This window comes from Rattus norvegicus, chromosome 2, assembly GCF_021556685.1.
Source record: "Rattus norvegicus strain SHRSP/BbbUtx chromosome 2, alternate assembly SHRSP_T2T, whole genome shotgun sequence".
NCBI classification, from domain to species: Eukaryota; Metazoa; Chordata; class Mammalia; order Rodentia; family Muridae; genus Rattus; species Rattus norvegicus.
The window spans coordinates 56699717-56714619 of record NC_141535.1 but is presented as its reverse complement, the minus strand read 5'-3'; the positions used below and the strand labels follow the sequence as shown (position 1 = coordinate 56714619).

The 14903-nt window shown below is 38.1% G+C and overlaps 1 long non-coding RNA gene and 1 pseudogene across 12 annotated transcripts in view; one reads left to right on the top strand and one right to left on the bottom strand.

Moving 5' to 3' along the window:
- The window catches only part of LOC147996101 (LINE-1 retrotransposable element ORF1 protein-like), a 127623-nt gene that overhangs the window by 70689 nt on the left and 42031 nt on the right, over positions 1-14903 (bottom strand). The window contains exon 2 of one of the 12 annotated variants that reach the window (XR_015674139.1): positions 8345-8367. The exons of the other annotated variants lie outside the window; for them this stretch is intronic. This is a non-coding gene — a long non-coding RNA (LINE-1 retrotransposable element ORF1 protein-like). The remainder of the gene's footprint in view (positions 1-8344; positions 8368-14903) is intronic. 12 annotated transcript variants of the gene reach the window in all.
- Rpl4-ps6 (ribosomal protein L4, pseudogene 6) lies at positions 5638-13120 on the top strand (annotated as a pseudogene).

Here is a 14903-nt window from a genome sequence, read left to right as displayed (position 1 = left end):
ATCTAAGAGGGCACATAGGGGAACAGAAGTGTAGAAGGATAAAAATCTGTTATTGTGTTGTCTCAGCTTAGTTATCATATAACCTTGTCGAGCCATGTTTGCATGATACATGAGTACTTTGTATGCATCCCACAACTTTTGAGTTAGCTAAGCTGGATTCTCTGATTTCTAACTAAAGGAACGCAGTTACTGACCCAGGATGTGTATATAGAACTGTATTTTATTTCTAACCAAAAACTCCTCAAGCAAATACCTACCTGTCCAATACTTCCTGTTTCTCTCCCACACTCCTTAATTTTTATCTTCCTATTATTCATTGCTATATTTGCATTATTTTCTGTCCAGGTTACCATATAATTTTGTACCCTTATACCAGATATTTCTCAAGTATAGTGTTGTAATATTAATTAATACATACATATGTGGAACCTTCATATCGGCAGTCTGTCAAGCTCAGCATTTCTCTTCATTCTGACCTTCATATTAAGTCTAATGTTGCATGTAACTATGTCACGATCATCTCTATTCTTGCTTTGATGATGTGTTTTGATGATGATTGTATTGAACAAAAACTTTATGCTTCATTTAGTGTTTCAATTTTATTTGCATTTTTCCAATTTATTTTCTGTCTTAGTACTGTTGCCATAGCACTGTTATTATAATAGAGCAGCTCATATGTGCAATTGATTAGCTTGGAGACAGGAGGTGTGAGTAACAGAAAATTATTTGTATCTTCAATCTTGCTTCACAATAAAATCTATTTTACAAAGCAAATGAACAATATTAAAGTCCATGTACACATATCTCACAGCATCAATCATGTCTCTGTGTCTGCTGTAAACTTCAGAGCTATAAACATTTCAATCAGATGTCAAATAACATAGGTTTATTGCCAACCACTTTATCTAAGAGGACATTTTGAAAAATCTGACCACCACTGAATGCCATTACTCTAAGAATTTGAACATAAGCCCCTGTAGAAAAAAATTTGACATTCTTATACTAAATAATAATTTTAACTTCCCCAAAAGACAGGTATTTTGGAAATTGCAAATATTATCATTTATTACATGATTTCTAAAGTTAGGTTTTTACATAGAGGAGATTTTTTTCTAAAACTGATGACATTGAGGTGTTTTATTTATTTTAAAAGTTTGTTTACAATTTCTTCTCCATTATTTGACTAAATAGATTACCAAGTTTGTTAGACAGGAAGCTGTGTAGAGGTCTAAACGTGCACAGGTGTCTCAGCAAAGCTTCACTGGTCCATTCAAAATTCTGTTGTGTTAGCCTTTAATGGCTATGAAAACTCATTAAACATTATTAACAGGAGTATGTAATCTCAAGGTTGATATATATCCTATAATAGTATTATATGTAATATAAAATAGTTATAATATAAATGTTGCTATATCTTCTTCGTAATTTATGCTGACACTGAGAAATATGTTAGATATTCTTGCTAGAGAAAATAATCTTTGCATTTCAAATCCATAGATTTAGGTTGTATGCTAGGCACTTTTTCTAGGGTTTGTATTATTATTTTTTTTAAAATAATAAGAAAAAATAAGGTTAATCTTGTGTACATTATTTACTGTCTATTCCTCAAATATAAAAAAGTGGATTTAAGATAAACCAAAACTTTTCAATGCAAATGCCTCCAAAGTTTTGTTCAATTTCTATGTTAAAACCCTTTGAAGTGTTGTCTTCCGCTAAATACATGATAATGGGCTAGAGAGGTAACTGTGGCATGGAGCACTGGTTGCTCTCGAGAGGACCATGGTTCAGTTCCCAGCACTGACTTATTGATTAACAACTGTGACTAGCCTTTATATACAGGAACATGAGAACATGCAATGAAAGAGATAGTGGACACATTCCTATTCAGAATTCCCTCAGAGAAAATAAAATGTGTAGGAGCCAAAAGACCTCTACTATAAAGACTTTAAAATGCTGAAGGCATAGAGAAGGACATTAAAAAGTGTAAAGTCTCTCTATGCTCGTGGATTGATAGAAGTAATATGAAAGTGATTATGCAGGTTTCATGCAATTGCAGTCCAAATTCCCACAACATTCTTCACAGAAGAAAGAAATTCTAAAGTTCCCATGGAAACACAAAAGACCCCAGATGGTCAAAGCAATTCTGAAAATAAATAAATAAATAAATAAATAAATAAATAAATAAATAAATAAAAGCAATGCTGGAAGGATTACTATTCCAATGTCAAGGTATAGTGTATGATTATAATAATAAAAAAGCTAAGATATGGGCACAAAAACATGGAGAAAAGTATTTTGATTCGTAGACATTTCTAATGCTTAGCAGAAAAAGTAAATGATAAAAAGTTCTAGTGAAAAGAGTTCAGAGATGTAAGATGTTTTTCAAAGGAATATGTATGGTCTGTGTACTACGCTGGGAAAGGAAAAATTCTTATTTCAAGCAAATTTGGGCACAAGAAAGATTTATTGTTGATTTAAGTCTATTTCCACCATGGTAAATCAGCTGAAAGTATTTAGCATCATATCCTGTATTTTTTTCTAACAGGCTCTGGAAATAAGACCAGTGGAGCATTGTGGTTCATTATTCATTTATTATGAACCTGGCAGAGCTGAAAAATAAAAAGCTCCTGTGAAAATGTCAAGGCAACTTTACTTTTGGCACGAAGTAGATGGGAAAGAGCCCCTTATCCTCGGATCACCCACGGCCTAGCCAAATAAGGGCCCGTCTGGAATAGATGTGCAGGCTTTGAAGTTGACTCCGCACCGTGTGCCAAGTGCTACTTCCTCAGTTTCCCATTTATCAGCAGTGGCCTGGGCGAAGGATCTGGGTGGAATTCTATCCATTCCAGTGAAGACTTTCACAAGTAGACATTTTACCCAGAGAGAACATCGGAAGTTTATGTCATGCAGTAAGACTTGGAGAATGATGAGATAGATCACCATAAACTACCAAGCCTGGAGAAGGCAGCCTTGAAATCCAGAAGTGTTTATTTAGAAGCCTCTTTCATTGATTTAACATTGTAATTTTTTAAAAGGATACATTAAGTTTGGAGGTGATACAATGTTAAAAATCTGATCAGACAGTGTTCGGGGGAGGCACTGGGTATAGATTTGACTAAAACACCTTGTGTATATCTGTGCGATTCTAAAAGAGTAAGGTTGTATAAAATCATATCGAAGCAATTATCCCTTCACTAGCTGATACCCACTCCATTTCCCAAACTTTGGTTTAATGTGCTGTTTGTTGATTGACTCATGAATTCTGAATGTGTAATTCAGGCTAGCTTTGAACTTGCCACCATCATGAAAAGCAGTCCACCATGGGCCGAGATTAAGGTCATGCACCACCACTGTCAATCCTGTTGTCAGAGTCTGTTTTTCCACAACAACTCCCACATCTTTTATTTGAAAAAAGAAAAAAAGTGGCTCTCATTCCTAGAGAAATGTCAACAATACAAAAATTCTTGTCTTCTCATTCTCCAGGCTTAGCCATTGATTCAATGTTTATGAAATAATCCTGGTCTAAACACTGATCAAACAGTACAACGTGAGCAGTGTAGATAACTGTGTATGAAGTCTGTGTTCGAACAGGGTGCTGAGTGAGTAAAGGAGAAGAAATTATCCCTAATGTTGACCTCTTTCAGAGACATGGACACACAGAGAAGGGCACACTATTTCTTACATCCTTAAATCAACCAAAGGAAGAAAAAGTAATTTAATAGCTCTATGCACATTAATTTAAAAGAAATTTAATAATGAAAAGTTGAAACTCAAAAGGAGTTTGCCAGATTTCGGAAACTTGGTCAGCAAGACACAGGGTCAAGTCTGAGTCTGTTTCTTTCTGCTCTGAATGTTTTTCACCACTCAATGCTTTCCAGTATCGACTGCAATCGAGCGTTGATAAAACTTTAATACTGCTGTTCTGCATAGGAAAGCATGGGTGTGCTCAGAATAAAGAGAAGTTACCATATCACGTAGGTTAGATTTGAAACAGAAACTAGGATAACTAAACACAAAATACTTTAAAAAATAGTTTTCATTTTATTTTTGATGTTCATATGCTTATGACCATATATATATAATTTTCATTATTTCCTTAATTTTTTTGTTGTTGATTCACTGCCTATTTTAAATCTTGGGAATCCTGATGAACCAAATGTATTTTCCATTTTAAACTAAAACCACAATGTGCTAAAATTACAAAACCAGTTGGTGGAAACCCTGTGCTAAATATAACTTGAAATTCATGCATAATTCTGTCACTGTGCTTGTTTTCGAGGTTTGTTCAAAAGTCAAATATCATATCAAAATTACAACTAACTTTAGATTTATAGCAACGATTAAAACCTTAGTCTAGCAGACATATATCCAAATAAGAACTTGATGTGGCCTGTTGAAAAGTGGTTGCGTTTTGAAAATTCCCAAGCTAAAACATGAATCATAACTACATACTTTTAAAAGAAAAACAAATACACATTATTATTTTGTTAAGCCATACTGAAAACATAGAAGTACATGGAAGAGAATTTTTAACCCCTTCCATATCTTCTGATTTAAAAAAATACACTCAAAGTTTTCTGATTTTACATCCTCCAAAGTATATTCCAATCAATAGTTGACAATTATTATTTGTAATTTAAGCACTATGTAAGGACAGATTAGCCTAATTTGAAAACAAAAGCGATTTTTTAAATATATTTGCTTATCAAGCTTACATCGGTCATTGCTTGGGTTTCTACATGCTAGCATTAACTGCCATATTTACTTCTGAATTCTTTTATTTAAAGTATTATTAAGAGGACAAGTAAAGAACAAAATGACTTCCTAGTAACAGAGAAGAATATGCTGTTTGAGAATCTAATTTAATTTGATTTTGTAAAGGTAAAAAATCTGTCTATATATGTCTAGGGAAAAACTTCATAATTAAGACTATACATCTTACCATAGACATACATGAACATCCACACTCACGCTCTTCTACTAGCAACGCCAAGGGAATTAAATCAGCCTAGATGAACTGGTAATGAAAATGTGCTATAGATATAAAGTGGAATTTCATCCAGTTGAAAAACAAGATAAAATAATGACATTTATAGAGAAATCGATGTAAATTTAATTATGGTATTAAGAGAGGCATCTCAGGTTCAGAAAGACTAGCATGTTGTCACCTATATGTGACTCTAGCATCTGATTTTATTCATTTGTATTTATGTGGGAATGAATGTGCATAGAGTAAAAGAAACTACAAAGGAAAATTTGAGAGGGAAATATTAGCCTCTAAATAAAAAGGGTAGAAAGGACAATAGAAAATTATGTGAAATAGAAGGGAATAAGGGATTGAAAGGATACAACTAGGGAAGATGGGCGGGGAGATATGGTAAAGGAATACACACACACACACACACACACACACACACACACACACACACACACACACACACACACATATCAAATGGAAATGCCACAAGGAAACCTGTTCTTCAATGATATTTGACAATGATACCAAAACATAAGCTGGAAAAAAACAGCATCTTTACTAAATAATTTTTCGAAAACTGTATATCAACATGCAAAAGAATGAAAAGAGGTCCTGTGGGAACAGCCGAGTAGAGAGGATCGTGGACTTCTCTCCCTGTCATGGCTTGTGCCGGTCCCCTCATATGGGTGTACTCTGAAAAGGGTGAGTCATCTGACAAGAATGCCACTTTGCCAGCTGTGTCCGAAGCTACCATTAGACTTCGTTCACACCAACTTGAGGAAAAACAACAGACAGCCCTATGCCGTCAGTGAATTAGACCAGTTCTGAGTCTTGGGGTACTGGCAGAGCTGTGGCTCAAATTCCAAGAGTTTAAGGTAGCGAGATCCACTGTTCTGGCCAGGGTGCCTTTAGAAATATGTGTCGTGGGGGCCGCATGTTTGCACCAACCAAAACCTGGTGTCATTGGCACTTCAGAGTGAACACAACCCCAAAACGATATGCCATCTCTTCTGCCCTGGCTGCCATAACCTTGCCAGCTTTGGTGATGTCTAAAGGTCATTGTGTTGAGGAAGTTCCTGAACTGCCATTGGTGGTTGAAAATGAAGTTGAAAGTTACAGGAAGACCAAGGAGGCTGTTCAGCTGCTTAAGAAACTTAAAGCTTAGAATGACATCAAAAAGGTTTATGCCTCTCAGAGAATGAAAGCTGGCAAGGGCAAAATGAGAAACCAATGGTGGATCCAGCACAGGGGACCCTGCAACATCTATAGTGAAGATAACCGTATCATCAAGGCCTTCAGAAACATTCCTGCTATTACTCTGCTTGATGTAAGCAAGCTGAGCATTTTGAAAGTTGATCCTGGTGGGCATGTGGGGCGTTTCTGCATTTGGACTGTAAGTGCTTTCCGGAAGTTGGATGAGTTGTATGCTGCTTGGCATAAGGCTCCTTCCGTCGAGAGTAACTATAACCTTCCCATGCACAAGATGATGAACACAGACCTTAGCAGAATCTTGAAAAGCCCAGAGATCCAAAGAATCCTCTGATCACCACGCAAGAAGATTCAGTGTAGAGTCTTGAAGAAGAATCCACTGAAGAACCGGAGGATCATGTTGAAGCTGAACCCTTACGCAAAGACTGTGCTCAGGCATACCATTCTTCGTCAGGCCAGAAATTACAAACTTCGGGTGAAAAAACTGGAAGTGGCAGGTGCTGCACGGGCAACCAAATTGGAGAAGATCGTTCCAGAGAACGTTTGTGCCGACAAAAAGCGTGCAGTAGGCAAGAAAGGAAAGAAGCCTGTGGCTGTCAAGAAGCTGAAGAAGCCAGCAGGGGAAAAGGTGGTTACCAAGAAAGCAGCAGAGAAGAAACCTACCACAGAAGAAGAAAAAGCCTGCTGCATAAACTATAAAAATTTGTTAAATTCCAGAGAGCCAATAGATACAGCATATTTGGATAAATCAAAGATGCAGTGAGAAAAACAAAGAATGAAAGAAACCCATATCTATCACTGTGCATGAGGAAAATAATTACAAATGAATCAAAGACCAAAATGTAAAATCCGAGTCTCTGAACTGCTAGAAGAAAACACAGGCAACATCCTACAGGATATAGGTGTAGGAAAGGACTTTTTAAATAGGACTCCATTTGCTCAAGAGTTAAGACCCACCACTGACAAGTGGGATGTCATAAAATTAAAAAGTTTCTGCTCAGCTAAAGAAACAGCTGACCCAATGCAGAGGAAGCCCATGGAATGGGAGGTAATCTTTGCTAGCTACACTTCTGACATAATATTGATATCCAGATTTTATAAAGAACCCTACCTCAAAAAAGTCCATTGTCTTGAGCAATAAGGGAAAAGCAAATGAAAACAACTTGGAGATTTTCCTTATTTTATTCGACATAGCATATATATATATATATATATATATATATATATATATATATATATATATCAGATGCTGGAGAGAGCTGAGACAAAAGGAACATTCCTTCACTGTTGGTGCACTGCAAACAGGTACAGCTGCTATGGAATTCAGGGTAGACCTGAATTCCTCAAAAAGCTAAAACTAAATTTGCACTTTGACCTAGCTGTGCCACTCCTTGGCATCTATCTGCCCAAAGTATTCAACACGCTATTCAACAGACACTCTCTCAGTTATATTCACTGCATCTCTATGCACCATAGTCAGGGCATGGAAATAAACCAAATTTCCTTCCACAGATGGATGGATAATGAACCTGTGGTACATATATACAAGGCAATGCTATTCAACTGTAAATAAAAATGACATCAGGAATTTAAATGGAAGAACATAGATAAGATCATCTTGAAGGAGGGATCCCCAACCCAGAAAGACAAATGTCACATGTTCCATGTTCTTTCCCATCGGAAGTTCTGAGGTCCAAATCTTCAGATGTGAGTACACAATGTGAGTACACATCCAAGAGTAACTCCAGAAACCTGGAAAGTAAAAGAGGACCACATACAAGTTCTGGGGATAGGAGAGCAATAGAGAAGGTAATGACATAGTATTAGACATCTAATTAGGGAACTGGAGGAAAAAATGGGGTCTAATTAGGGAAAAGGAGGAAAATAAATACAAAAGGAAATGAGAAGGCAAATAACAGTAAGGTTGTCTGAAAAAGTTAGAAGGACTCATATTATATTGGCCTAAATAAAAAACTTACTATACATGCAAGCCCATGCATACACATACACATGCACATGCACATGCACACACATGCACACACAAACACATACACACACATACACATGCATATGCACATGCACATACACATACATATACATACATACAAATTTTCACTTTTGGACCCAAAAATGCTCCCTTTAAGAGCCAAAGATTACCTTTTAAGAAGCCTGAAGATTTCCTAAAAAGAGAAAAAATGAGAAACCTTTTGAGTTGTTGGTCAAAGTTACCCAAGAGATTTCCAAAACACACACCCTTTTGTTATTGCCATTAATCACTCCTCCCTCCTCCCAGGGGTGGGAAATAAGTCTCTCTCCTCCCCAAGGACGAGCTTTCACAGTACCAAAAGATGCCATGCAAGCTTCTGAAATAGGAAACAACCAGCATTCTTACCCAGTTATGATTCTAACTGACCACAACAATGACCAGTATGGCATGATAATTCCAAGGGTTCAGTAGTGACACTCATAACTTTGCCAAAATCAACCGTTGTCTAATAGATTGAAAGACCCACTCAACAAGAGGGATATCATGTCTGGTGCTAGAAAACCATCCAACTAAGAAAGACAGAGAATTCAAGGATCTTGGAAGAGAATTTACAAACACTGTTCTACTAAACCAACATAATCCCTAACTACACTCTGAATATTTGTATGTATAACCACCGAGAAGTGTACAGGATTCAGTCCTACACAAGACCTGTGGGCAACTAAGGAATGCTGAGAAGGGAAAATATTCTTCCTAGGGAAGATCACATCAATTGCTTATCCAGTAACAAATGGCCAGTCCTTAAAGCATATATAATATAGCTATATACATGCTGAGCAGGTTATAATTAGGAGTGCATGCCTGTGTGTATGTGCATATGTATGTGTGTGTGTGTGTTTGTGTGTGTGTATAAAACAACAGTCAACTGAAAGAAACAAAAGAAGCCGTACATTTGAAAGAGAGCAAGGAGGAACATACAGGAGTATTTAGAAGAATGAAAAGGAAGGGAATAAATGTTGTAATTATAACCTCAAATACAAAAAATACAAAAGAAAAGAAACCTAATATCTCTCCCTCTTTCTCTCTCTCTTTCTTTCTCTCTCCTCTCTCTCTCTCTCTTTCTCTCTCTCTCTCTCGTCAATCTATGGTGTATGTCTTTGGTGTGTGTTTGTGTTTGTGTGTGTGTGTGTGTGTGTGTCTATCTGTCTATGGTGTGTGTGTGTGTGTGTGTATCTGTCTATGGTGGTGGTGTGTGTGTGTGTCTGTCTATGGTGGTGTGTGTGTGTGTGTGTGTGTGTGTGTGTGTGTGTGTGTGTGTGCATGGCAGGTTGAAATGGTCAAAAACCAGAGAAAGCTATAGTCTGTTGTACTCTATATTGCTCCACCTTTTTCCAGTGACAAAGGGACTCTCACTGAGCATGAAGTTTGTCATTTAACTAAGCTAACAGAGCAGCAAGTTCCTAGGATCCACCCGCCTCTCTTCCACATGACTGGTGGTACAGGTATGTGCAGCTGTGTTCATTCTTAAAGAAAGAGCTGGTAATTCACTCACGTCTTCGTGCTCACACAGCAAACACGCTTCCCAACTGGGCCACGTCCATGATGATGCCACTGATTTTTCTGTGACAGTCCTGTGTCCCACTCATTTGCTGTGCTTACCATTCAGCTTTTTTTGTTTTGTTTCCACCTTCCAGTGCCTTAATTCCTGAAAATACCATCTTAACCTGGAGTACAATGTAGTAGGAATATATCATCCTACTATAACTTAAAAATAATTTACTTGAGCACTATCAGACTTATGAGAAATTTATTGAGTTATTCAGGTTGGGCTCAAATCTAGGATTTGCGGTTTAAATTAAATTTTCTTGAATTACTTGTCTTCTTACATCAGTAGATGTCTAAAAAACCATTTGTTTGTTTGTCGGTTTTCTTTTGTTTTAGAATCCTAAACTGCAAAATCAAAACAATTTTCCAGGCAGAGAGAGAGTGAGCAGGAGATGGACACTTCCTCATTTCCTGTTCCAATGTGGGTGGGCGTACGTCAGGGGAGTGAAACAAGAAGAGCTTTGTCACAAAGCCAGTGTCGGCTGACAGTATGACTAGTGTGATTTATAACCTTTTTATATTTTGAGATTATAATTATATGACTTTCTATATTTAGGAAAGCATTAGTTCAAGCTGGTTAATGTATATAGTGTTATTTATACATGTATGCTTTCAGAGCAAATAATCTTTGCCTAGACATTTAGCAACCAGGACAGCTTATCCAACAGAATGCTCTATATTTTTACGCAGTCAGCCCATCCTCTGAATCTGTCCATGCGACATAGTAAACCAAGTAGGGGAGTCCTCTACAATAGAATGTCTAAATAACATCTGTCCCTACTTTCTGGGCTGCTAGGAAAAGGAAGAGAAACATACAGACAGCAACAAACTCCAGCGAACCCCCTTGCAAGCCAGCTGGTCCCTCTCCTATGCACTGCCAGTGGCATTCTCCTTAGCTTGCCCCCATCTTCCATGTCAGCTAGACAGGTTTTGTCCTCTGAGCTGAAATAGAAAGAGAAACCAAGGACAGTTTGCTCCTCTAGTGGACTGTGACACATTTGGGTTTTAGATTAAATGTGTCTTATACGTATAGAGAGCAGGGTCGCAGATGTAGAGATCAGATCTCCCTGAGTGTGGATGTTCTGTCTGTGCAATGTTTGTGTCTGTTTTCAGATTTTGGTTTTGGATAGCAGTGGCCTTTCAGGATTTCCTGTTCCTCACCACCGTGCCTCAATATCTGGTGTTAACAACTAAAACTCATAATTCACTTGCCGTAAGTCACAGGCTTTATTAAATACATTCATTAATTACTTTCAACTTGAAGACATGGTCTCATTTTATGGATTTGTAACCGGATGTACCAAGTATTTAATAACCACTTCCTCAAGTTACCAAAACACAGAATGTGAAACTCAGATTTAACCTTAGTTTATCTTCAAATACTATACCCTATCTAAAATATCACAAATATAACATCCTATTTGAGGGGGACAGTATTTATAAATCTATAATTTCCTTTTCGTGGCATAAAATTTCATTTTAAGTCTTATTCATCTATTTTCATATATTAAAACCAGGTATCTTCAAATTTAACAAATTAATGCTATTTTGGCATTTATTTATTTATATTTATTTATTTTTAATGATCTAGCTAGTTAAATTTGGGGACCGAATCTTACTCTGTAGCCTAGGCGGGCTTTAACTTTACAACATAGCCCAGACTGGCTTCAACATCACTGACTTGTCTTGGCTGGTTTGAACTAGTGGCATTCCTTTTGTCAGGCTTTGTGTGCTGGAATTACAAATGTCTATAGGCAAGTCCAGCTCCATTTTGCAATGGTTCAAAATCAAAAGGAAGTGATGTAGACAGTGTCTCAAAACACATGGCTTCAAGAGCAAGTCGGTATTCATAGACAATATAATTGCATCCCAAGCACTCTTTCAAGAGAATACTCAGACGAAATAAGTGTCAAATTTTTCTCCAGAAGCTTAATCATGAATTGTTCAGCTACATATGGAGCAAAAATACTGTACTCATTTTGCATATGATAACACTTGTGCCTACAAAAATGGAGTTCAGTCATTATTTAGCATAATCAGTAAATGAGCACAGTATCCGAAGTATCTTGCACATTCCATTACACTATTCCTTGCTATTGAAAAAAACAGGGGTTAAAGCCTCACTTAGGATCCCTCTGCACCTATCCCCCACCCACGTCTCCACCCACTCCTTTCTTTAGGGAGAAATGAGTGCTACCTTATGTTTTTAAAAGAGTTATACATTATTTTTAATTATTCACTTTACATCCTGCTTACGGCTACCTCCTGTTCACCACCTCCCACAATCCTTTCCCCCTCTCCTCTTCTGAGCAGGTAGGGTCCCCTGTGTATATCCCCCACTCACACCTGGTCACTTCAAGTCTCTGTGAGGGTAGGTGCTTCCTCTCCCACTAAGGTCAGACAAGGTAGCCCAGCTAGTAGAACATATTCCACACACAGGCAACAGCTTTTGGCCAAGAAATGTGGGAACCCAAGATAGAGACTGAGGGAATGGCCAGCCAATAACGTGCCCAACTTGAGACCCAGCCCATAGACAAGTGCCAATCCCTGACAATGTTAATGATATTCTGTTATGCTTGCAGATAGGAGTCCAGCACAGGTTGTCCTCTGAGAGGCTCCAACCAGAAGCTGACTCAGACAGATGAAGAAACCCGCAGCCAAACAAGTGGGTGGAGCTTGAGAACTCTGATGGAAGAACAGGAGGAAGGACTGTGAACCAAAGGGGATAGGAAGACCAACCAAGTCAATTAATCAGGATCCTTGGCGCTCTCAGAAACTGACCCACCAACCAAAAAGCATACAGGGGCTGGACTTAGGCCTCCCTGCTCATATGCAGCAAATGTGCAGCTTGGTCTTTATGTGGGTCCCGAACAATTGGTGTGCTACCTTATTGTACCCTAGCCTCTTCTGCAAGAGAACAGGTCCATGCCAGGCAAATCTACAAAACCACACCCTCCCCCAATTCTCACTCAGCAGGCCTCAGGAATTTATTCCTTAAGCTGCATATGTGAAACTTTGGAACGCTGAATTGGTAGCAGACGGTTTCCAGTGTAACACATTAATATTTTTACGTTGAACCTGGCTCGTGTTTATACATCCAGCCTGGCATCTGGCATTTGTTACGAGAATAACACAGCTTTAAAATGCCTGCCAGCCCCACGGCAAGCCAAGTCATCTCCACTTAATGAGAAGTATCGCTCCGAGCTTCTCTAAACGTTAACCAGATGCCACATGCTGTCAGTTCATCTGCCACTGGAATATTAACAAAGTGTCGACACATCTGCGAGTCGCGCTTAGATCCAGATGACAAAGTGACGCTGGGATACCAACAAGTTGAATGATGATCCCTAAGCCAGAGCATCTGTTCCTGTAGGTCCCCTGAAATTTTGAGTGAGGTTTTGTTTCCAGTTTATAGATAGGCAGTGAGTGAGGCTTCATGAGGTACAATCTTGCTACAGTGTATCATGGAGGGCTGGATGTAAGGCATGACACTTGAGCTCCAGTGAGATTTTTTTCATTTCCCTTGGATATTAAAGGGAGGAAAAAGAAATTCAACAAATGGAAACTGTCTACATTGTTCCCTTGTAACTATTTCTTTCCAGGTTCTCAACTGCTTGGGGGTGAAGACACTCACAACAACAACAACAACAAAAATCCAACAAGATCCTTAGTGATCCAACCAAATAAGAAAAAATCCAAATATTGTGAAACTGGCAGAGGCTGGCAAAGAAGTTTTATGCATATGTGTGAGTTCTTCCTACTTGCCAATATTGTGTCCCTGTGAACTGAACACCTTTGCAGTGTCAAAGTCTAACAAATGTTTTTAAATTTGCAAAGAACCTTCACAATTATTAATATCCCTCCTAGATACTGGTTCTATATAAGTTACAACTTTTTTCACTTGAGAGCATGGTATGTCTATGGGAGAGTAGGTCTAAGGGCATCTTCAATCATATATGTGAGCCTGGTGTTTTATTAAATGAACTTGTCTCCTGAGTCCTATGGACAATTCTAGGACCTTAGTGAACACCAGGGAGCCCCTAATTTATAACCAAACACACAAAGGAAACCACAGGAAGGCCTTTTCTTCCCACCATCATCTAAAAAATCACTGAAACACAATAATGTATTTATTTAAGTTAAGTGATGATGTGCTCTCCTTTGTATACAGACGCTCCTTTTAGCAATGTTGATATGTTTGGGTTCATTTTACAAAGGCCAGGTTCCACATATTCAGCAGATAACACCTGGACCCTATTGTAAGTTAAGTATTCTTTCACTTGCTATAGATTTAGTGGCAAAAAGAATTGAGAGAAATTCTTCTTTAGTTAAATTAAACAGAGAGAAAAACCTCTGAAAGATTGCGATGAAGTATTCTAGTAGCATTTCTCATATATTATCCAATATCTCTTTGCTATTTTCAGAGAGCTTTGGGAATTAGTATGTTTATGCTTGGAACTAAAATTGTCTATGCAACTTAGCATTCACTATACTTGTTGCTTTAAGTGGACAGCTGGCAGCAATCATGGTAAGAAAGTAACATTTATCCACTGTAAAAATGTTGTCATTAACTTATTTTATAAATGAACACAAGTTCTTTATATAGGAAGAGCAATATACAATTTAAAATGAAGGCCATTTTTTTTCTTTTTTTCTTTTTCTTTTTTTTTATTAACTTGAGTGTTTCTTATTTACATTTCGAGTGTTATACCCTTTCCCGGTTTCCAGGCAAACATCCCCCTAATCCCTACCCCTCCTCTTCTTTATGGGTGTTCCCCTCCCCATCCTCCCCCCATTGCCGCCCTCCCCCCACCAATCACTTTCACTGGGGGTTCAGTCTTAGCAGGACCAAGGGCTTCCCCTTCCACTGGTGCTCTTACTAGGATATTCATTGCTACCTATGAGGTCAGAGTCCAGGGTCAGTCCATGTATAGTCTTTAGGTAGTGGCTTAGTCGCTGGAAGCTCTGGTTGCTTGGTATTGTTGTTCATATGGGGTCTCGAGCCCCTTCAAGCTCTTCGAGTTCATTCTCTGATTCCTTCAACGGGGGTCCCGTTCTCAGTTCAGTGGTTTGCTGCTGGCATTCGCCTCTATATTTGCTGTATTCTGGCTGTGTCTCTCAGGA